General features: G+C 31.1%; 1 protein-coding gene across 1 annotated transcript in view; it reads right to left on the minus strand.

The window, feature by feature from the left end:
• The window catches only part of LOC117169024 (calponin homology domain-containing protein DDB_G0272472-like), a 128,777-nt gene that overhangs the window by 101,444 nt on the left and 1,430 nt on the right, over positions 1-25,903 (minus strand). The window lies entirely within an intron of this gene.

The raw sequence follows: 25,903 nt of genomic DNA on the forward strand, positions 1-25,903 counted from the left end.
TTTGATCAAAACTCGAAACTCAGATTTTTCCATATTAAAAAAAACTCGGAGGTTAGTCACTTCTCAGTGCTGTAACTTGTAAATGCGTAAACATAAATGGCTCAAGTTTTGACAGGCGTCATTTGAAGGACTAAGCTCGACGAAAATGGTTCACACTAGTGAATACTAATGCCATCTCTTAGAATTTTCAGGTACTTATCAGACTGCCTAGTATGTCGTTCCCGCGTGAGTGAGACACCCAGATAATATGTGTGTTAGGTACTCAGCGTGTGCATGACACCCACTGCACCTATCACTGGGAACTTCTTGACATGAAATGCGGTCAGGGTATACTATGGTGGAAATGACACTGTCCTGGCATGCAAAAATAAGACTGTCTGTACCTGAAATAGGCCCTGATGATCAAAAGAACTCAAAAGGTTTCTCCTTTCAAGTATCTAGATGGAGTAATGCATTCGCCTTACTTCTGATCTTAAGGAGATATCATCGCTACAAAAATTTTCATTAACATTTCAACCAAACTTTCACGATATCTAGATATGATCACCAAAAGTACTCAGTTAAAATCTCAGAAGCCTAGGGTACTTTATAAATAAGTTATTTACGTTTTTAATTTCGTCATATTTAACATTGCGTCTTATGAGAGATGGTGTTTTTGAGCTATTTACTGAGTAATATCTAAGTAATTACCATTAAGATATTATTGATAATTTTTTTAATGAAAAACAAGTATTTCAAAATTAAAGTGCAAAAATAATATTAACCATTTGCTTCCTGCATATACATGAAAAAAAATAATTAGTCACGAAACTTGCGCTCTTGAACGTTGACTATCGCAATCTGGCAACATCGCGAGGCGCGATCAATGTAGATCTCAGTCAGCCGTTGATTCATGTCGCCGGTGACATGATCACAGTGTTGCCAGATTTTAAATCACTAAGTCATGCGAGTGTAGGTATTAACGACTATGTAGTCGACTGATTTCGGCAGTAGCGATGGTTCCTCCTTAAAATTCCGTCGAAGGATCTCAGCCGCATGTTTCGCGGCTTTGTAAAGAAACACTCATTTGCCAAACATCTCGTGTTTCCTGACCATTTTTAGGAAAAGATCTCGCCATTTGCAATGATGTAAGCTGTACTTAAAACAATTCGATTATGAAGACACAAACGAGCAGAGTAGAGCCGGGATGGCGAACTTGTTAGTCGCAGATGCCTTGTTCAATGCCGTCAGATTTGAAAACCAAATCTGTGGAAGAACATGCTTGTATCTGCTTTGAAGAGCCTCCTTCACTGATGTTACGTCCTGAATGTGACATTGAGGCACGCTCAGGTATATGTAAATGTCGCCAGTGTCAAGATGTCTCATGACACTCACAGGTATATCCACAAGCTCCGGGTCTTTGGGAACACCAATAATCTTTCCTTTCTTCAGATGAATTTTGGCACTCTTGTCCAATCCAAAGTCCATACCAATCACTCCTGTGTAATTCTTGGCGATATTTAAAGCACTTTGAAGTTTGCTTTCACCAGAAACATGACACATGATTCAAACACTGATACATGAGGGACCTCATGCTCGCGATGATTAGTGTCGCCACAGAGGTATCCACTAGACTTCCATACTGCGAGCTATAGAGATAAATGTATGATGCAAAAAAGTAAGGGGCTCAAAGACACCCCTCTTGAAGGTGACGTTGTTCGTTGTGAGACGATCATTTCCAGATGAGACAGTACATATAGTTTTCCAAAAGGTATCAATCACTCTATGTATGTAACTATTTGTGGAGGAACCTTCCAGATTTCCAACAGACAGATGACATGTCTATGAGAGATAGAATCGAAAGCTTTCCAATATTCAATCCAGACCATTGACAGAACGCGCTGATGGTCTGTTTGTTCTTTCCAGGCACACATGTCAATTAGCAGGTTCTCTAGGGCAGCTTGCTACACCTTTTTTCAAACCATGCTGTTCGTACATCTCTCTCGCACATGCTCAATTCTTCGAATAATCCTGTTGTAGGACAGATTTAAAGAGCTTGTAGAAAAGTGTTCAAACAAGCTAATTATTTGTAATTCACTAAGTTGGACAAGTTGCCTTTTTTCAGTGATAGTATACTGGATCCTATCGCCAGCCTCTGTGAAATGGGCATTTCCGACTTTAAATATGAGGTGAATATAAGAGCCAGATGTTTGTGTGCTGAAGTAAACTTCTTCCACCAGAATTTCTTGATGCTATCTTGCCCTGCAATGGAAATGTTCTTCGTATCCCTAAGGGTTTTTTTTACTTCTTCGGCAGTGATTGATGGACATTCCTCCTCAAATGTTATGAGCTTGTCGCGAAACTCCTTGAAACGTATGATATTATCAGTATCTTCTTTCAACTGCAGTGTTTTCGGGAACTTGTATACCTCTCTCCAAAAAATCTCTATCCCGTTGAGCTTGGGTGGATTTCGGACGGAAACAAGATAATCACTGAAGAGGCTCTATAGGTCAGCGAGAAACTGTTGATTCTCCCTGGTCCATCTCTTCATCTTCTACATTCTCCTCCTTGCGTTCGATAAGATTCGTATTTTGTCAATTACACGCTGATTGGGCGAACTTTAGAAGCCTTTTCGTGAACAGCCTACCAGATGTTATGTAGTCAACTACACATTGAACACGGAAAGCATTCTGTCCTGACCATCCATTCTTCTTGTTCAGTTGATGCAAAGGTCTTCTTGTCTTTTGCTCCATCGTCGGGTTTAGCCCTGGTGATCGTGTGCCCACGGGGTTAGATGACTAAGAATCTACTAAAATGACTAAGAAACCGAAACTTCTAGAACAGAATTCAAGTCTAAGGCTTAATGTTTCTGTTTAATATTTTCAAAAAATATTATTGTAAGAAACAAAATAGCAAACCTTCTTATGTAACAACTTACACAAAATGGAGTATCAGAAAAAAATATGCTTTTGGTGCATGAAATGTCGGATATTTATCCGGATATATGCGTACAAGTATACCTTTACACCGAAAAATTGAACAAAATAAAAAATAATGAAGGTGTTGTTTCACTTTTTGCATTCATTGTATTTTGTTGGCAAATTTTTAACAAATGTGTTGCTGATACTCACATATAATTTTCTTTATAACAATTGATTTCTATGGAAAATTCTGTTTCGAATGAGCTATCTATAAAGTTATTTGCTCTATTGTTCATGCAGATATCGAATCCTAAGCACAAAAAGGTGCAAAAAGTTTCAATATCCTGTTTTACAGCGTTTGAAGATTTTAAGATATAATTTAAAAACTAGTGCTCAAACATTGCAGTTTAAAGTGTTTTACATTTTTTTAAGACTAGAAATATATCCCTCTATTGAGAAAATGAAGACTCCGCAATAATATAAGACAAATTTTTCAAGGAGTCTTTCTTATCGTCAGAGAATAACAGAATTTCTAGCGGCACCCTCAACACATTCCGCCTTTATTAAATTCTCATCTTTCAATTATAATAATGATCTGCAACATAAAGTTACTGTAAAGATGATCTTCGATTTTTTAACGTACTTAGTTGGTATCACTGAGCACAATTTGAAACAAATTTCGTTAGAAGAGCTCTGGCAATTTCTCAGTACTTGAAATTTCGGACTCATTCCCGGTTTTACCGATCAGTAGGCACCCTGAAATTGAAAAATAGCGGCAAATTTGTAGGGGTCGCATGGGTGCTTAGCATTTATTTTATTATCACAGAACACCTCCCGTGTAGAAATTCGAATGGGGAACTAGTCTGGTTCCCGACCAGATGACCCCACTTAAAGTCGGGGGCCAGTCGGGTCATCTGACTAGCCCCCGACCAGTAGCGTCACGATAGATTAGTCGGGGGCTAGTCAGAACACCCGACTGATCCTATTCGGGCCCTGATCGGGTACCAGTAGGAGTCATATCATAATACAATTGTTCCGAAGTAATTACACAGTAAAAAATTTCTTGGGGAACTTTCCCCAAAATTGTGTTGACGCTAATTTCCAAGATTTAAAGGGTAAAAAAACCTAAGCTTAAAAATGCATAAATTTATGCAACTAAAATTCCCAAAATCTTTGCGGAATATTAATTTTAAAAAACAACTTCAGCTGGAACGCAGCAATTGAAGAGCTTCGCTTTCAATGAACCGCCATGTTGGTCACGGTAGTCTCTACTACAGTTAATTATGCTTTGTTACGTGTGCACTGCTGTCTTAAACACACGACGCGTCATTTCGGTTGCGCGAGAGGCGGCACGTCGCGCCCTCGCGGATTTTCTTTGAAGCTACCAGTCCAGAGCCGCAAGACTAAAATGAAGGTGGTAGCGAAATCTGAACTGCACCGTGCTGAATAGTTTACTACTAGGATACTACTCTTCACTGATTAATCAAAAACTTTTTCTCTTTCTAATTTCAACTACCTGAAGGATTAGACTTAATTACATATGGCAAACCTTTCAGATCAATTTAAAAATAAGCATCTATACAAATTTAGAGTCTTATGACTCCCGGCGGGCACTTTTCATCTACATCCATATGTATCTTTTCCAATATGTATTTTCTTAAAATTCCATACAAAGGTATTTCTAAATGTTCCTTGAAATTCGCAATTTTGTAAAAAATACTACAAAAAAATAAGATTCCGTCTTTGTAGATTTTGATAGTTGTTCTTATAAAAAGTTGATTTTCATACAAAATTATTGACTTAATACTTATTTATTTAAAATGTTTCAGATGACCTTAACATTAATCAATCTTTTCTCCAAAAAAAATGTGTAAAATTATTCAAAATATTGTGCTAGTTTATCAAATATCTTAGGGCAAAATATCTTCCTGACCATACAGAAACACTCAAGCATTTATAGAAAATTTACCTGATCTACCCGGCATATTAAACATTAGTTTTGGAACGATTCCATAAATTTAGTGGGAATCACTAAATTCCTCAAATTGTAGGGAATATTCCAAAACTTTCGTATGTTACCCTAAGTTTAGGGAACTTTCCCCAAAAATAGTAGGTATTGTCTAATTTCATAAATTTTAGGGACTTTTCCCAATTTTTTAGAGAGTCATAAAATATTTTAGGAACATTTCCCCATATCTTGGGGAAGTTTATATCAACTGTGTTTTACTTCGAAACAGTGCCTTATATTTCTGTGAAATTATATCTGAAGAAAAAACACTCGCAAAGTAGAATACAGTCGATATATACTCGGTCTTTGGAAATCACCGTGATGACTATTTTTTCGGGAGAATCGTATTTACTTTTTTTAAAGAATGTATTATATGGGTAATAAATCAGAACTTCTTTGAAAAAAATACATTTTAAATACGACAGTCATGTTTGAACTTACAAACTTTTTCTTATGGAAACGAAAAAATTGTAAGATCAGGCTATTCTGAAAAATGAAAGATTAAAAAAATTATTGTTAAATATATTCTTAGTGTTTTAGAATAAAAAAATCATTAAGCTTTTTTAGATATTACCTCATTTGATAAGACCTCGCCGAAAACTCAAGCATAAGAATAACCCGACTTGAGCCCCACTAGCTCCCGACCAGAGCCTGAAGATTACCCGCACGGAAATTAGTGAACAAAAAAGCCCGGCGAGGCCCCGACTGAAATTTTGACAACAAAAAGCCCAACTAGTTCGCGACTGGATACTTTGTCAAAATTAATAACTCGACTAGCCCTCGATTAGTTCCCGATTTGTAATAGGGCCAAATGGGGTAATTTCCACACGGACTGGAGTAACCTAAGACATAAATACGGCACTTAACAAAAATTGGTAGCGACTAGAAAAAGAGGAAGACGATAGGTGGCGCGTCATCAGTCTACCAATAAAGTGTTCTAAAGCTGTTATGACAACACATTAGTTACTGAAGATGATCCACCAGTATAAGAATGAAGATATCTTGCGTGTAGCATTACACTCCTAACACGCAATGTTTACTACAATTTATGTAATACACTATAACGTTATATGCATCACATATTTCTTCTTTCATATATGTTTACTTTTCCGAAAAAGCCTGAAAGAATAGTGGCAGTGCAAACTGCCCTAAATTATTTAAAAAGAGCAACATCACGATCTACAGTATAATTTATGGGTAAATAGAGTGGGCCATACAATATATCAAGCAACTACTCAGCTATATCGATGTCCATTATCAAGTTATCAATCCAACAGTTTTCGAATAATCGGTTAATCGATCCAATTACATCAGACAGCATGAAAAGTTGTCTGCCACTCAACGAAAATATATATTGAAATTAATCGAAACTCAACTCTTTCGAAACAATCTATTAATCGAAATTCGATGTATGGAAGCGCAATGGTTAGATCAGAAGCCTAATATTTATCGATTGTGATTAATTACACCCTCGATCAATCAGCTCTTGAAAGATATCATAAATGGCGAGTTTCTAATTTCAACCAGTCGCATAAGCAGAATGAAATATTTGTCAGGGACATTAATTGAGATTTTAATATCATGATGACATTTAAGAATGGAGGATACGAAGAAATTTTTTTCAGTGGCAACAGTTTTTACTGGCATAAACGTGTTCGAAAGTTGTGAGATCGCTGACCTGTGGCCAGGACGAGCTGAAAAAGGACGACACAGATCTAAGCCAACGGAGATATACGAGTATGTATAGAGGCGGACAGGTTTTTACGCATTTTCAGAGACAGGCACGCGTAGATCAGCGAATGTATTGAACTCTTTGAAGGAAGGTTCGACTTTCCCTCGGAGTCGAACAGCTGACGCGCTGTGCTGGCTGTATATCGAAAAGAGGCGAATATGCTGACAAAAATGTCTATCCGACGGCCAATCGGTTACAAGTTGGACCGTAACCAAACTTTTTTAACTGGGGATCTTTCCCTCACCTTTGAATAATTCGCATATCGACACCGTATCCTTCCGCCGAGTGATGCAAAATCGAGTGTAAAATCGCATTGCATAAAGATAAAATTTAAATAACTGCAAAATCAGGTTCGAATGGAATGCAAATGTCAATTAATTCTGGATTATATTTAGCTTCGTGTATGTTAGAAATAGTTTTAATTGTTTCGGAAACTCTGTAGAAGAATTTTTACTCGTCTGATACTTTTTTGGGGCCTACCTGTAAGGGGTCTTGATGTAAATGATTTTTTTCCAGAATAAAAACACTCCAAGTTTGTAAAAGAGGATTATCTTTTGATCTATCTATAAAACTTTATATCGACTAGCCATTTTTTTCTTCAGGAATTTAAAACTATTTATATCTCTATCATTTTTCGGTATATATTATTTTTATTGAAATATTTCAATTTTTTTTTTATTCTAGTACTTTAAGCTTACACGCAAAAAATTTATAAGCCTTGCAGAACTTTTTATTTAGATTATAAAAACGGTTTCCTTATATAGGCACCATGAAACCAAAAAAATCTCCTTGACAACGAATGTGACAAATTTAAATTCTAAAGATGGGCGCAATTGATGACAGTGACTGAACTACAGGGTCATCCAAAAATTACGTGTTACATTTTTTGCCAATTTTATACGCCCATCCCACCCAAGAAACCAGTCGTAACAAAGCGGTTTGGACTTTTCTTTCCCGTCTGTGTTATCCTAAATATTTTCAGCCATTTCTCATTAAAAACATTTTAGCTACTTACTGCCCGAGACATTTGAAATACCATTCCTTTTTTATAGAACGAAACATATGTTACATATATAAATAATTATAAGAATTTCCAAAAAACAAATCTACGCTGTCATTTTCATAATTGAAGAATTTTAAATATAAAATCTAACAATAATTGGATAAATTTTAATTTTAAATCTTTAACATCAAAGTATTTGGAACAACATTCAAAATTGCAGAATTTTTTATTATAAACATTAAATATTGAAGAGATTACAATTCCCAATCTTAAAAATTGAAGAATTTTCCATTGTAAATCATCTAAAGTTAACTACATCATTTAACATAAATTACATCATTTTAAATTATAAACATTCCATATTAATGAATCTTTATTTGTAAATATTACAAATTCAAGAATTTGTTATTGATAATCGTTAAAATTAAGAATTTTTAATTGTAAATCTTCAAAATCGAACTAAACACTACAAAAAAATATTGAAAATTACATACCTACCTTACAACTCTAAATCTGAAGAGTTTAATCATTTTCAATTCTATATTATAAAAACTCAAGAATTTTCAATTGTATTTCTTCAAAATTCTAAATATTTAAAAATGAAAAATATTTTCAATATTTCATGATTCAATATTAATATAAAAACATAAGCATTCAAAATTAAGAAAGCTGGCGAATCTTTAATTACAAATATTTTCGAAATGTATCACTTTCGAAAATGGGAAACATTAGAAAGATTCAGAATTTTAGAATTCTAAATTAATGAAACCATTTTATAAACATATTTTTTCATTTCACCGAAAATAACTACATAATGACGAATGAGTATTTTTTTGATTATTTGTTTTAAAAAAACATAATATTATGATATAATATCCCAATTTAACTTTTTAATTAATGTATTTGTTTCTAGTTCCTGCTGGAACGAATTTTTATATTTAAGTAAAAGTAATCAGTATAAAGATTACTGAAAGCCTTTTTAAATCTAAATTCAATTTGTAAAAAGCCGATATAGTTATAATAATGTTAATTTTAATTTATTATCAATCATTATTATATTTTACAGTATTCAAAGAAAGATGTTATCATAATAAACGCTAATTAAAATGTAATAATTCGAGATTATACAATTTTCTCAAATCTTTTGTCAAATCAATTAACTTTATATTTTTAACAACTATTTAGAGGATTGAAATTCAAAGCGAGACAAAATATTGAATAAGTTCGGGGGTGGTAGAAATGTCGAAAATGCTAAAAAAAAACACTTTGTTCAATGGATATTTTTTCTACAGAATAGTATCAAAAAATCAAATTTCTAATCTAATTATACTGATCCTTTATTTTAATTACTGAACTCTAACATTACAGATAGATACATGGATTTTCTATTGAGCTAATTTGTGAAAAATATTACGTAACAGTATAAATTTATCCTCCCCCCAACCCCCTCCCATCATCATGTAACTTCTTAATGTATGTTGGCTTCCGACCTGCTGGTATCGATAGATAGTTTTTTCCGTTTGCAAATTTCAAAAATGACCAAAACTTTGATAGTTTGGCAAAACTGATAAAATAGTCTTATATAAAACTAAACAATCAATCGATCGTTTATAGCGACATGTTTCATTGTAAGTAGTATAATAAAGGTCTTCTTACGTAAGGTCCTATCGGTCAGGTAAGCGAGAGTTATTTCTGCAGTGCGACTTGATCGGTAAGTGCTTGCTTCTTTAGTATCAAAAGTTTCATTAAAAATGCATTAAAGTGCCTTGTGCACATGACGAGCCATCTTGTGCATATTCCCTCCGCAATAATCTGACCCTTTATCACTGTTTTTCTTTAAAAAAGAAAAACAATCAAGTATGCTATTTTCTGATATCTTATTTTTTCTTTGAGACTGCGATACTTTGAAGGTAACAACACAACTATGCTCGAGGACAATTTCTAACGGCTGGAGAATTTGATACCGCGAGTGTCAGATATCGCGAGAAACGTCTTGGAAGTTACGTCGGCGAAAAGTGATAATGAAACAAAGTCGTTTTTTTTTAATTTTAGTGAGAAATTTTAATCAGAATGTTCTCACAAAGTGTAAAATCTCATTGCACGAATTCCTAACGTTATTTTCTTTATGAATCATAAATATATCTTATTAGTAAAAGAGGATAGCCAAACTTACTCTAAATATAAACCAGTGCAAAATTCACTGATTGAAATAGTAGTTAGACATTTCACAGATTAATCAGTGATTTCGGACTTATTCACTAATCAGTTCAGTAACACCAGAGTAAATCATGTGAACCATAACCTCTAACTTTTTAAGTTAAGCGTTGTTGTAATCTTTTACTAAAGTAGCAAGAATAATTCCTTAATGATATACATTTTGTAATTTTCGAGCTGTAAATCTGCTGAATTAACTGCGGGATAAATATACTCTAACTTGTATAGGAAGTACTTAATTATTTAGGTAGTTTTATTCACATTAAAACGGATTAAACAAGTATTATAAAAACATTGGATCAATAATAGTGGTAATATAATAATATAAATAAAAAAACTATTTTTTCAAAAAACTTGTCACAAAAACGAAATATTATAAAAATAAGAATAAATTTTGCTGGCCGAACAATAATTTTGGTTCTACACTTGAAGTAACAGAATCTGGATATTTGACACACACATTTTTTCTTTAACATTCTATATTTTTTTAACTAATTCAGATATTCAAATGTTCTTCTTTTATTTCATTATCATAACATATAATTCAGCATAAACATCATTTTAAAAATTCGTAAAGTAACGTAAAGTACAGAACGTTCCATTGCATTAGTGTTACCTAAATTTGTTTACGCGTAACCGTTACCATCAATAAAAAAATATAACGTTTCAGGTAACGCGTTTCTTCCAAGTACTGAAATCTTTAAATATTTTGCTGAATCCTTCCTAACAGGATCTATATATAAAGTTAAAAAATATCAATCGTGTCTGTAGAATTTCTTATTGAGCTAGCATCACCAATCGCGCAATCAATCAGCAATAGTTTTTTTTTGTTTTTGAATTTATACAAATATAATTTCTATAAAATTCTTAACAAAATTGAAAAAGATTCTTAACAATTTCAGACATGTAAAAAAAATTTTTTTTTTAAATTTCACCTTCAATCATTTGTATTTTTTACCACAAAATTTTAATATTTTTCAACAAACAAACTTTCTATAGAAAAAATTTCTATTTTTTAACCAAAAATATGAATTTCTAACCAAAAAGACAAATTTAAAAGGATGTAATAGGTGATATTTTCATTAAAAAATGTTTTTAGTTTTAAAAAAATAGTTGAATTCATCCAGAAAACGAATTTTCAACTAAATATTCGAATCTTCAACAAAAAGATGACTATTCAACCAAGAAGATTATTATAATGTAAAAAGACGAATTTTCAACAAAATAGTTAGACTTTGAACCATAGATGAATTTTGAACCAATATTATAAATCTTCAGCCAAAAAGTAAATTCTTAACAAAATACTTCAACTTTGAACCAAGTAGTGGAATTTTCAACCATAAAGGATGAATTCTCGATGACATTTTTAATAAAATTCTTTCAACAAAATACTTGAATCCTCAACCAAACAAGATTATAATTTTTAACCAAATAGTTGAAATTTTAATAAGAAAAGATGAAATTCATACCAAAAGAGATTATTTAAAAAAAAAACAAAGTTTCAATAAAATTGTTGAATTTTAAATCAAAAAAAATTTCAACCTTTCTTCTACTGAAAGTCTCAATTTTTATCTATTAATATTTAATTCGTTTATGCATATTTTTTACATTTTTTATATGTTTTGTATAGAGTTAATAAATATTCCTTTGACTGTTGACAGTTCAAACAGTGACCGAAACGTTCAAAAAAGGATTATCCCTTATTTTCTTTTAATCTTTATTTCCATGACTTTCTTCGCTAATTAAATTATAAACTGAAGAGAAAAATAATTTTTCATACAAAGTAAAATATTGCAGTAACTATTTATTTTTAAGTTTTTTAGCTTTAAGGTTATATAAAGAAGTTTTTCCTAGATTTCTCGAGAAAATTCAAAACGATTTTTAAAAATTTCAGATATATCGAAAAAGTATCTGGAAAATTTCTAAAAAAAATTATTTTATGTTACAGGATTTTACAAAATTTAAGAAAAATTCGGGACAGTCTAAAAGCTATTTAAAATCGTTTGATGATTGGCAACTTTTTTAAATATTTAATATATTTTCAGAAATATTTCAGTTTTAAAATATTTTTAATCTCCTTAAAACTTCTGAAATTTCTAAATATTTTTTAAACTTAATAAAATTATTCCAAGAATTACCTTATTAAATCTTTTAAAACATTATTTTCAAATTAATCTAAAAAAATAAAGAATCCCTTTGAATATTCCCATTTTATGTCGAAATCATCAAAAATTTAAATTTTTTTAAAGTTTATTGTGAAATCTTTTCAAATTTTTGAAAATTTTCTAAATTTCTTATAGATGATAAAATTGCCTAGTTTGTTTACAATTCTGAGAATCTTTTGGAATGTTTTGAAGTCTTTTTGAACATTCTCTTAACAAGAATTTAAAAAAATAAAAAATCTATATAAATTTTCCCTGGTCTCTTAAAAAATGTTATTATCTTAAAACCTTTTAAAATCCATAAAAACCTTTACAATTTTCCTCCAATACCTTCAAAATTTGTATTTTGTTCAAAATGTTTTGAGACTCTTTCAAATTTTAAATAATTTTAAAATTATAATTACTATCAAATTACAGTGTGATAGCAAAATGTTAAAAACAGAATTATGTCCCAATACGAATAAACATTTAGCATTAAAATTTTCTCTTTTATCAATAATGTTTAGAAAAATTCAGAAGTTAATGTTATCATCAAAAGTATCTTTGGAAATTTTGATGTACTGAATTATATATAGAATCTGCTTGCAATTTTTAAAACATTTTTTCAAAAAGTTAAGAACATAATTGTAGCCGTTATTATTGAAGTATCATTTAACATAAAAATTTTCTCCTTTAGAAATACATTTTTAGAATAAAAATTCGTTATTTGGAAATAACGATTTAAAAAATTCCACAATATTGAAAAGAAGAAACTGAAAACAGCCTCTCAAAGTCATATTCACGCAGTAAGCAAACAATCAGGTATTCAAAAAGAATGAGTGCAAGATTTTCGAGACATATCGTTACACCAGTTTTCTTAAGGAGAAATTATTGTTTGTCACTATTGGAGTTTTGAATTAATAAACTGAACAAAAATGATTGTTCTGAGGATCAATGTATATCCAGCATTATCTTGATGTTTATAGTTTAACTTATAAAGAATAAACACTGTCACCATGTAAGGATGACTAACGAATCTCCGATTCGTATGTGGTTCTGTTGTCAGTTCAGTCTAAGCTCTCTGACTGATCGGATGGTTTAATAAAGAATTACATATATTAATAACCGTATATTAAACCCGTGTCTTTTATTTAGACCTCAACTGGAAAGCTCTGCTTATAGTCAAACGAATCACTTAAGATCTAACTCTACCTGTTTCTTCGACGAGAGACAATTTTCCCTCTCATTGTCAGATGATGGTGAAAAGACAAGTGTGTATCCGGAAAGCAAATGGAGAAAACTCATGGAAAGGATTTCACAGATTTGAGAAATACACAAAGGTATTACGACGGGCATAATAGGTCGATCGTTAATTCGTAAGGAATCTGAAAGATTGCTGAATGCCAGAGAGAGTCGGACTTAATGATCGCTTCGTAAGTAGATACGGCCTAGACGTTCAGCCGCTGCCAATAAGAAAGACAGCAGAATCAGAAAACTAGAGAAAGAATGGAACTATCTACTTACGGGTACGCTTTCTTTCACGATAAGAGCGTGCTCGATTAGCGTGGATTCCTCGACTCGAGGAATATCCTCAAACCGAAGTCTGTGTCAGTAACTCAATGGAAAGATATCGATCTCGCTTTTACGTGCCTAGTTTCGACTAAATATCACCTGCTCTATGCGAGAAAATTGAATTTCGCTTTTTCCCTAATTACAAACGTCTTATTCTTGCAATTGCTCTCATTCCAATTTTAAACCCATTTTAAAAATACACATCGATTCCAGATATAATTTTCTACAAAGAATTATTTGGAAAGTTCATTTCCATCCAGTTGATCCAGTTTTCTCCCCTAGTCTCAATCCATTTTTCGACATAATTATGTACCTATTTTAATTTCAGACAGTAATTAGGACGTGCTGAAAAGTTTATGATTGAATTGAAACCAATGAAGATTAGAGTAGCTATTGGGTATTCCAAAGAAGGTGATACCGGACGTTTCCTCATTTTGCAGCTTGTTCTTAACAGTTCTTCGAAATCGGATCGCGCCTCCGCGGTAGGTATTTCCTGTAGCGCTGAAAATGGCGTTCCTATTCGCTTTCATTCGGAACGCGCACGCGACATTACGCCAACGGAAAATATGAAGTAGATTACGAGTTTCTGAGCCATAACGCAATATAAACACAGCGGTCCCGTAATAATAACGCCAAACCCGGTAATTAAGAGTACAAAGTATAGACACGCCTACAGAAAAAAATCCGATCGTTTCACTGAAGAGAGGGACAATATTTACTTAGTACAGGTTTATTTTGTACAGTAGCAAAATAGTATCTATTTATGAAATCTAGAATATACATCTCCCATAAAATCGATTAAATCCTTCCCAATCTTGTAAAATACCTAATAAGCTTCATAATCCACTGAGATCCTTTAAGGATCCCTCATTTTTCAAATCTCTTTAAATATTTTAAATGCCCTAAAATCGCTCGAAATTCCTTGCTATATTAAAATTTCTTTTTAAATCCTATGAATCCCTTAAACCTATTGAAATCTCCTAAATACCTGAAATCCTCAGAAATCTCTAGAAGTCTCTTAAGAAATAAATTGCATTGCATTTAATCCCTAAAAATCTTTACAAATATGTTGGCAACCCTTGAAATCTTTTAAACATCATTGATATCCTTGATAACCTTTTTAAATACTTTGCAATTTTCTGAAATCGTACGAATTTTCTCAAAACCCTTTAAAAATTTTGAAATATCGTTGAATTCCTTGGAATATTTAAAAACGCCCCAAGCTCTTAAAAATCTTTCAGATGCCTTGATTTTAAGAATCCCTTAAATTTGGTGAAATCCCTAGTAATCCCAAAAAAATAGAGTGAAACTCCATAAAAACATATTGAAATCTGTAATATCTTTCAAAATTCCTTACAAAATTCTGAACTATTTAAAATCCCGTAAAATCCCAAGCTGCAATACATTGCCTTAAATTTCCTTGAAATATTTAATATTTTTTGAAATTACTTAAAGTATTTTAGAATGCCTAAAAAACGTTTTAATTTTTTGAAATCAGTTTAAATCTACTAAACTCTGTTAAAAACATTTGAATTCTTTTTAAATCTTTTGAAATCCCTAGAAAAGTGTGATTTTATTAAATGTCTTTCAATCTTTAGAAATTCCTTATAATCTGATGCAATCTTTTTACTTCTTTTGAAATTCTATGAGTCCCTTAAATATCGTGAAATTCCTTGACACCCTCGACATTTTTTAAGTTTCTTAAAATCTTCGAAATCTTCTGAAATATAACGAAATCATTTTAATTAATAAATACCTCAAATATTTGAAAATCCCTAGAAAGTTTTTGAAATCGCGTACATATTGAAAGCATAAATATATGTTTAATTTCCCTGAAAAATGTTTTAGTCTTTGAAATACTCTATGACCCCATAACATCTGTAGAAATTCCATAAAATTTCATTGTATTTTATTCACTTCTTACAATACCTAGAAATCCCTGAAACCTTTGAAATCCTTTGTTATCTTTTATGGCTTTTTAAAATTCTTTGCATATTTTTAATCTTTTGAAATTTCTTGAAATCTTATAAGAAACCTCAAATCGTTAAAATCATTTGAAAGTCATTGAAATGTTGTAAATCTTTATGCTCTTGTACATTCTTTAAATTCGCGTAGGCCTGGTAAATTCCCTAAAAATTCCTTAAAAATATTTTGAAATATTCGCTCATTATCTATAAATGTGTAATCTCTCAACATCTATACAAACATTTAAAAATCTTCTCATATCATATGAAACTTCTTCAAATTTTTTTAAATCTCTTGAAATCATTGAAATACTCTGAAATCCCTTGGGATCTTTTTAATTAATCTAAAAGTTTCCCAACCCTATACAATTCTTTTAAAATTTCTTTAAAATTTTATAAAATCTTAGAAATCCCATATAATATTTTGAAATTTATTGAAATTGCAATTTTTGTGATGTCGGATGTTATTTTAGTCAATCAGCAAAGAAGTTTTGATATATATATATATAAAGGCAAATGAAAAAATAGTTGCATTAGAGTGTAGTTTGAGAAAATAGTAGCATTTGTGTAATTCTTTTGAAAATAGTTACATTATTACACCAGAGTGCCACAAAGTATCACAAAGTGTCAATAATAGCATGAGTCCGATACCTCTTTATAACTTATATTTTAATTTCATCAGAGAGAAAAAATCCTATCAATTATATGCTCTCTCAAAGTAAATCATTGGGACTTCAATGGCAGGAATAGAAGATGATTTTTGGTGCAGATTTAGATAGTGTTAAAAAATGCTTTATATTTGAAATTATCGATCCGATTATTTTCTCACGGTGAAAATAAATTAATTAAAAGCAGAAATACATCTTATATGTTATTTCTATATTATATACGTATACATACACACACACACACATATATATATATATATATATATATATCATGATATATGTTACGACTCGTAGTATAGTGATCAACTGACTTTCGGTATCTTCCTGAAAGTCCTGTAAAACAACACTTTTTCTAAAGTCAAGGACAAAAAAGACCTATTTTTTCATGACATCATCCCAAACATACCTAAAAACACAATTAACTTCTAATCTCCTAACTGAATGCCTTAAAATAAAGAGAGTTTAAAATATCTAATGTATGTTTAATCAATGGACCTTGAGCTAAATTATATAATTTATTAGCTTCCATTCATATTTTACAATTTCTTTGTGAACAGAGTTGATTAGTGACAGTATGAAAAGCAATTTCAAACCATTATTATTGTCATGTTGAAATAAAGCCTTGAAGTTCTCAATAAATGTAAATAAATTTCATTACAATTTTTAATCTCTTTCGAAAGAAAAAAAATGAAATCGGGTCGGAATTCGTTGCAAATCCTGTCACACGCACTCATTTCTCGTTTGTTTCACATAGGAAGAAATAGTGAGAAAATAATGAGACACTGACGGACGTTTTCGACATTTACTATCGATACAATCCTAAGAGTTATTCTCTTTAGCCTGACCGGAAAAGTAACAAATTACTTATTAAGAAGAACGTTGTTCATAAATTCCTTCGGGTAGAATAATATAATCTGTTCATTGAGAAGAATGTTACGCGATAATATATTATAGTATATGGAGTACCTTAACTCGACATAATTGTCGTTACAAGAAAAATATGTATATAATTGTATCTGCTTTGAAACAAAATTATAGAATTTCATATTAATTACGTAATTTTGACGAGTGGTAATAGTGGAAAGTTCATACGGTTTAGGAATATTCGAAATATTAATGAAATTATGTTTCATTTCTGGTAATGAGTATTTTATGTTCTTTAGGCTCATATTTAAAATTCAGAGTGACTTGAAATTAATGTAAGTTTCTATAGGTAAATAGTTTTTGAAAATATTTAAAAAAATTTTAAATACTGCAACAAGATTAAGTGAATTGATAAAGAATGTCTGGAATTTCTAATGAAATTATATTATTAAACGTTTTCAATCAATTATATGGTCTTTTACAAGAGAAAATTTGTACCATATTGCTCAAGAATATTTCCTGCGTATTTTGTTTTTCTTCAAGTCATAAAATTAATCATTTCCTTACCCAAAACGGTAAAATTATTTGGACTGCTTTTTTATCCTTGAAATAAAAGGACCATTAGGTTGTTAAAACATGCTAAAAATTGCCCATATTACTCAGTTCTGGATTATGTTTCAAATTACGTAACTCGAGTTCTTATAACTTCCTTATAGATACCTTTCATAAAACTAAATTCTGATTTTTTGCCTCAAAAGTACTTTTCTTTTAGTAAATTATTTATAAATTAATAGCGCGATATATTACTTTTTTTTTCAAATTTCAAACTGCAAAAAATCAACATTTTCTGAATTTTCTCTCAAATAAATTAGAATATGATTTGATTATAGAATTCCTTATTTAGAGACTAGAACAAAGCCCGGTAGAAAAATTTTTAAAATATGTGAAAAAGATTAGCTTACAACAAACAAATAGTTTTAGTGTACTTGAGTATTATTGAAAAATACGCATCAATAAAATTTTTAATAATTTATTGAAATAATAAAAACAAAACAGCAAGTTGTTTCTTCGTTAGTTGTAGCATAATATTCTGCCTTCTATCGGCATGCCGATTATTCTCATAGGAGTATAACTTAAATCGACTGTGATTTCAAAATGTATCTGGAAATTGAAATCATCATTTTTAATTTTTAATTGTTTTAATGTTTAGAATTTTAAAACATGTATAAAAGTATGATGTTGTTTCCATTATTTGCACTAAAAATGATCCTCCAGTACAAATACAATATCTAGAGAAAACTTGAGCAGACCAATATAATATTTAAAATTCCCTAAAGAATATTTCTTCTTCATAAACGCCATAAGATGTTTAAAATTTAATCTTTTACGCCTTTCTTTGAAAAGAGAAGTAATAATAATTTTTGAAAAAATGTAAAAATATTTGGTTTCTATGGAAGCAAAACATATTCTTTTTTTCCCAACAAAAATTAACCTTGCCGGATAAACTTTACATGAGTCGAAGATAATTTCCGATTTTTAACCTTGTCAGGATAATCTTTTTTGCCCTATAATAGGTCCATTTTTATTCGAGATATAGCAAGAATCACGACGCCAGCGCTATCTATCATCGTTTAACTTCATTAAAATGGAGAGAACTGCGGATTCCCACCTGTCAATTGCTTTTTTGTGCTTTTTGCTAAATAGTATTAAATAAGTTCTAATGCATCTGCAATAGTCTAATTTATTTCGGAGGACTTATATCAATAAGACCCATTTTTTCGTCTTTTCTGTTGCTGATTCTGTATGTTTTAGCAAAATTTACTCACTTCAGCGTCACGCAGTAAACGAGATCAGAATTATTCTCCCAAATTCAGTGAAACTTTCGCCGAAATATGTTTAATCTTTAACTATCGCAAGTCTTACTTGAAACAAATTTAAACTTTCGTTTTTTCTGTGTTTTTTTAAATCTGGTGTACCGATTTAGAACTCGAATTCCCTCATACTTTGCCATTTTCCCATTGCTGCTAAGGAAACCGTAGCAGACGACAGCTTTTATTCCAAAGCAGGATAAACTTTCGCCCCATAGCATGTAAACTTTAACAGTGGGAAATTTTACATACAGCAAAATTTAACTTCAGTTTTTTCTATGCAATAGTTTTATTAAGAAAACCAAAATATTTTGTTGGTTCTTCAGCAATCAATTTTTGCCACCAAGAAAGCTTGAAGAATTCTTTTTTCCAAAGTAAAATATAGATTTAAATGTTCATTAAATATTCTAAAAAACAGGATTCTTTTCTGCTGATTTTCATACTCCTTTCCCAACAGGTGGCTGTGACTAAGTGAACCTGCACTCTTAAGAATATCACAATGGGTTGGGTCACGGAAAACGGTTAATACAATGACGCATCGCATAGTAGGAGCGATGCACCTTAAACGGTGAGGTGCAATTCGTAACACATTTGGCATACCTTATTCACTTTACATATTATACCGTTAACCCAAAAACTCACAAAGTACTTTAAAAAGTAAAGTTAACGAAAACGCATATTCCCTGTGTGTTGTTTTTGATATCATCGGAATTAGCTACCTGCAAATCCCTAAAATTTTAATTTATGAAAAGTCGCTATCAAATCTTGAAGCGAGCCGTTAATGTTCAGTAGCAAAAACTGTCGAGTGTAAGTAACGATTTTACAGTCAAACTTGAATGAAAATTTAATTATAAAATGTACAATAAGGTTAAACCGTTTAGATTTTATTCATGGCTTTATTTCAAAGCATCACTTTTAAAATATAAAGATTTCGAAATAAGTTTTTACGATATTAATTTACTTAATTCCTTATTAATACTTAATCAATAAAATAAAATACTAAAATACTACAAAAAAATATTACTACTTAATTTATTATTTTAGAATTAGACACATGGAAAAGAAATCGGTTAAGATGGTTTGGGCATGTTGAGAGAATTCCAAATGAACGACTAATGAAACAAGTGTATCAAGGTAAAGTAAATGGATGCGTGCCCAGAGGCAGACCGCGGAAAAATGGTTAGAATGTGTGAATGAGACCCTAGTAAGGAGAAACATAAGAAGCCACAGAAACACGAGAGCCTGCATGAAAAAATACATGGACGTAAAAGAGGCTAGAGAAGTTTGCCACGACAGAAAAGTATGGCGGCAAACAGTTAAGAAAAAGAGTGTCAGTAGAGCGAATGACGCCTAAAACAAAAGACCTTGGCCACTAATGGACCGCAGTGCGGAACCTTACATAACGACTTTGTGAGGATCTTCACTTGGGGTGATTGCTAGAGAGACTGACAACCTGGGTCGGCGCAGTGTTGCGGATCGTACGTTTTATTTAAATAAATAACACGAGAATTATGAATCTATCTAAAACTTTTATTTGAAAAATTCAAAGGATTTTTTATCTTGAAAAGTAAATTCCAAGCGAAAATTTAAAAAACATTTCAAAATATTTCCTAAAATTTCTCGATGAGAAGGTATTCGTTATATGTGAAAAATTAATATCGCAAGTTCCTTTAAATCTCCACGTTTTGAGACCCTTTGAATCTGAAAAAAGCGGTTTTACGATAGTGTCTGTCGTTGTCATCTCTATACAGTATAACTTTAAAAATACTGCTCGGATTGGATTTTGCTTTGGCACACCTTTTAAAGGTGTAAAATGAAAGTTTAAGTTCATTATCCAGGCATTTTGGATGAAAATTAAAAAATGTAGCATCTTAAACATGTTGTAGACCATTTTTGTCAAGATCTACAAATTTTATGTACGGCTCATCATGGTACATAGAGAAGAAAAACGTTGCTGTTTGAAAGCCTACAAGATTATCATAACAACTTTTTGAATTTCCTTGGAAAATTTACAAACTTGTTATTACTCACTTTTTGATAGGACGCGTATTTCTTGCTTTATTCGAAACAGTATTAAAAATAAAAATTAATTAAATTTTTCGAAAATGGCACAAGCTACGAAAAATAAATAAACAAAAGTTGTACTCCCAAAAAAGATTTACAAATTTCTTGCTAATTATATTTGATAGGGTGTGTATTTTCTGTTTAAATCGTGAAAACTAACATTAAAAATGAATCAATTAAGTTTTTGGAAGATCGATATAAAGTAAAATCAAATGTTAATTAAAATAATTTGTTTTATGTCCACTTTTTACTTTCTCAACAGAGAAGGTATTATATTTGTGTAAAATTTTACCCCCCCCCCCCCTCAGTTTTTGTCAAATGTCCATGTTTTGAAACCCCCTGAATGCGAAAAACAGGTTTTTACGAATGTGCCTGTCTGTCTGCATGTTTGTCTGTGAACACGATAACTTTTGAAAAGATTAATCTATTAGATTGCCCTTTGGCACACTTGTTTAGTATCTTAAACTAAAGGTCAAGTTCGTTAGCTAGCCATTTTGAATAAAAAATCAAAAAATGGGCACATTTTGAATATTTTCGAGAACACTTTTTTGAAAATTCAAAAACTCTCTGTACGGTTATTCATAGTATTAAAGAAAAACAAACAATTTATCCTAATGACTTTTTTAAAAAATCAAAAATTACCAGAGTCATAACATTTACAAAATTCCAAAAAACACACGAAAATGAACATTTTACTACAAATTTGTTATCAACCACTTTTTGATAGGATGCGTATTTTGGCTTTATTCATGAAAAACATCATTAACAGTAAAAAAATGTACGCGCTGCGTGGGCATATTCTTACCGCAACTTTTGTCTTTTAATTTATTTTTAGTCTCGTGTGTGGGGTTTCAAAAAATTTAACTCTTCATCTTTTTGATGCTATTTTTTATGATTAATACTAAAAACAGAACTATCAAAAAATTATTCATGACAAATCATTTTTACTATCTCATCAGAGAAGGTATTAGATTTGTATAAAATTGGACCCTCCTAGTATTTGTCAAAAGGTCCTTGTTTTGAGACCCACTGAATGCGAAAAACAGGTCTATCTGTATGTCTATCTGTCTGTCGTTATGTTTGTCTGTCTGTGAGCACGATAACATTTGAAAAAAAAATCTATTAGATTGGCTTTTGGTACACTCCTTTGGTGTCCTAAGCTAAATGCCAAGTTTGTTAGTCAAACAGTTTGGACAAAAATACTAGAAGTGAGCCCATTTTGAAAATGTTTGAGTACACATTTTTTCATGATTTAAAAATTATGTGTACAGTTGTTCATAGTACTTGAAAAAAAATGTTACTTTTCGATAGCCCTACAAGATTATCATATCAACTTTTTAAATTTTTTCGAAAAATTCAAATTTTGACAACACAAATATGTATATCTGTCATTCTGTCTGTATGTATTTATGCCTGTCTGTCTGTCAACACGATAACTTTTGAAAAAATAATTCTATTAGATTGGCCTCTAGTTCGATCTTTTAGTGTCCTAAACTAAAGGCCCAGTTCGTCAGTCAGCCATTATGGATAAAAATTCAAAAAGTGAGCACCTTTTGAATATTTTTGAGACCATTTTTTCAGAATTCAAGAATTCTCTGTACGGATATTCATAGTATTTAAAAAGGCGAATAATTTATCTAATGACTTTTTTCATAACATATAAAATTATTAGAGTTATAGCATTTACAAAATTCAAAAAAACACACGATAATGAACCTTTTAAGAAAATTAACGGGTGATATGAAAAAATGGCAAGAGAAGAAAAAGTTTGATTGCTAAATGCCCTAGAAGATTATCATAACAACTTTTTGAATTGTCTTGATAAATCAAAAATTAAATTTGGACAATATAAAAAATAATGGAAAATCCAAAAGTTACATCTTTTCATGAAACATTTTCACAGTATTTCAAATATTCTCAAATATAATAAGCAAAAATATATATATATATACATATATACATAATTTAGACGTCAAAAACCGGTAAGGCTGCTTATATTAAACCGTAATGTGTAAAGTTTAAATCATAAAGAAAGCATTGGAGATGAGCAAATACAATTTATGGAAAAACTACAAAAGTTGCAATAAAACGTTGAATAATATTATTTTTAAAGAATGCGCTTTTTCTTTTAAACGGGACAATGAAACTTCGTCTGTTTTAACCCTTAAACGGCCAAAACGCCACTACCGGTACACTGCTTTTCAACGGCCAATAACTAAGACTATTCGACACTAGAAAAAATTGAGACACATATATTTTTATCGCTTAACATCTCCTCTTTCCGACGGTGCCAATGAAATTCCTCAAAAAATTTATTTATTATCCCAAAATGCAGTTTAAACAAAAAAAAAACGTGATTTTTCGTGCCTATTTTTTTTGTGAACCATTTTCCAAAGCTTTTCGAGTCTGTAATTAACCTGGAATCTCACTAACCGGTGGAATAAATGTCTACACTTTGAGAATCCATAGTTCAAAGATCGATTTTTCGTTTTAGTATTTTCAAAATGGCATCTTAATAGCAAAATTTTTGTGAAAACATTCATGAATTTTTTTACAATAAACGATGCGCTTTTCGGAAAAATCATTAAGAATAAAAAGTTCTTGTAATCAGCCAAGGAATACGCCTGAATTTTTTCGAAGCGTTTTGAGCAAAATTTTGGATTTTGCATATGAACAATTTTTTGCAAAATTCAAAATTTTGCTCAAAACGCTCCGGAAAAATTCAGGCATATTCCTCGGCCATTTTGTTGGCTAGCTTCTATGATATAGTTTTTTATTTCTCTGGAGAAAAAGAATTCAAATAACTCCACAGGTGACATAGATAATATTTTTTTCCGTACATCATCAGACAGAAAAACTTGATCATCTAGATTTTCAGGGCAAACTTTTTCTTCGTTACTCCATGAAAAAACGTGATTTGGTTCCAATTGTTTTTGAGATGCTGTGTAGTTATGGAAAACAGATCTATATGATACATTCGGTCTGGGAAATTCCGATCCCGAATTCTCGTCATCTGATGAATTATTTCCATCAGAGCCAGAGTAATCTGGATTAGGTATGATGATACGTTCATCATTTTCATCGGAATCCCATTCCGATTCGGAATTTGTTTCAATTTTTGAGGCTTTACGCTTTGGCATTTTTTTTTGCTGGGTGTACTCGAAAATTCCCAGGATGACAATGCGGTGAAGGTGTGGTTTGATGTCGAGAGTGCAATAAAGGTTACGGAGTCGTTGGAAATTTTTTATTGAAAAACTATGCGCTTTTCGGAAAATTTGTCAAGAATAAAAAGTTCTTGTAATCAGCCGAGGAATACGCCTGAATTTTTCCGGAGCGTTTTGAGCAAAATTTTGAATTTTGCAAAAGTTGTTCATATGCAATATTCAAAATTTTGCTCAAAACGCTTCGAAAAAATTCAGGCGTATTCCTTGGCTGATTACAAGAACTTTTTATTCTTGATGATTTTTCCGAAAAGCGCATCGTTTATTGTAAAAAAATTCATGAATGTTTTCACAAAAATTTTGCTATTAAGATGCCATTTTGAAAATACTAAAACGAGATTCCAGGTTAATTACAGACTCGAAAAGCTTTGGAAAATGGTTCACAAAAAAATAGGCACGAAAAATCACGTTTTTTTTTGTTTAAACTGCATTTTGGGATAATAAATAAATTTTTTGAGGAGTTTCATTGGCACCGTCGGAAAGAGGAGATGTTAAGCAATAAAAATATATGTGTCTCAATTTTTTCTAGTGTCGAATAGTCTTAGTTATTGGCCGTTGAAAAGCAGTATATCGGTAGTGGCGTTTTGGCCGTTTAAGGGTTAATACCAATGCAAATTACGAATTATAATAAAATACATTCATGAGAATAATATAAAATTTCAGGGATAAAATTGTGTGTGAAGCACGAAATGCGTGATGAGAATGTGTTCGTTAAAGCCGAACAAGCTTTAACAAAGAAAAATTCACAATCACCAAATTACACTTGTCGATGCTGGACTTTTATTTTTAAAGGTCTGTGCACAAATGTGGAGGAAGTGCAAAGATCAAGCGCATAGCGCGAGGTAAATACATTATCGAGCGCGAGGTAAATACATTATCGAGCGCGAAGCGTAGAATAAACGCATTATCGAACGCAAAGCGCCAGATCTAATAAGGTATGAAGATTTAAAGGAAATTCTTGTTATTTAAGATAAAATGTAGGAAAAATTGAAATAATTATAGTAGATATTTAGAAGGTTAAACAGATTTGACCAAATTTTTACTTTTAGATTAAAACAATTTGGAAAAAATGTATATTTTTGAAAGTATCGAAAAAGTAAGCCATTTAAGAATTTTGAAAAGTTTCAAGAGAATCATAGAATGTTTTCTAGATTTCTAGGAATATTTAAAATTACTTAAAAAAATATTAATTTCAAGAAAATATTTCAAAATACTTGAAAACATTTCAAAAGATGTCCAAAATTGTCAACAAAGATTCTCGGAGATTTTAAGGAAATTTTCTTAATATTTATAAATTTTAGAAATAAGTGGAGTCAAATTAAAAGCTATTTTGAAATTGTAGAAGTTTTCAAAAGATAACCAACATTTTAGAATCATAAAAGACTTCCGAAAAATTAGAAAATATTTTTTAATTTCTTCCAAAGCTTCTGAAAGGCCTCACTATCTTTTAAACCGACATGTGTTTAATGCATTGAATTTATAATTAATGATGTAAGTTCTATGTTAAAATGATAGTAGAATTAGAGTAATTGAGGCAAAACATGCTCAAAAAATTATTTTTTACGAAATTAGAAAAAGGGGCCAAACAATTGGGGGGAGGGGGTGCCAAGAATTGGTGCTCTTACCCTATATGTTTACTTTTAATTAATTTTTATCTACTGCAGGTTAATTATCTACGTACTAC

The sequence above is a fragment of the Belonocnema kinseyi genome, chromosome 3, assembly GCF_010883055.1.
Source record: "Belonocnema kinseyi isolate 2016_QV_RU_SX_M_011 chromosome 3, B_treatae_v1, whole genome shotgun sequence".
Taxonomy (NCBI): domain Eukaryota; kingdom Metazoa; phylum Arthropoda; class Insecta; order Hymenoptera; family Cynipidae; genus Belonocnema; species Belonocnema kinseyi.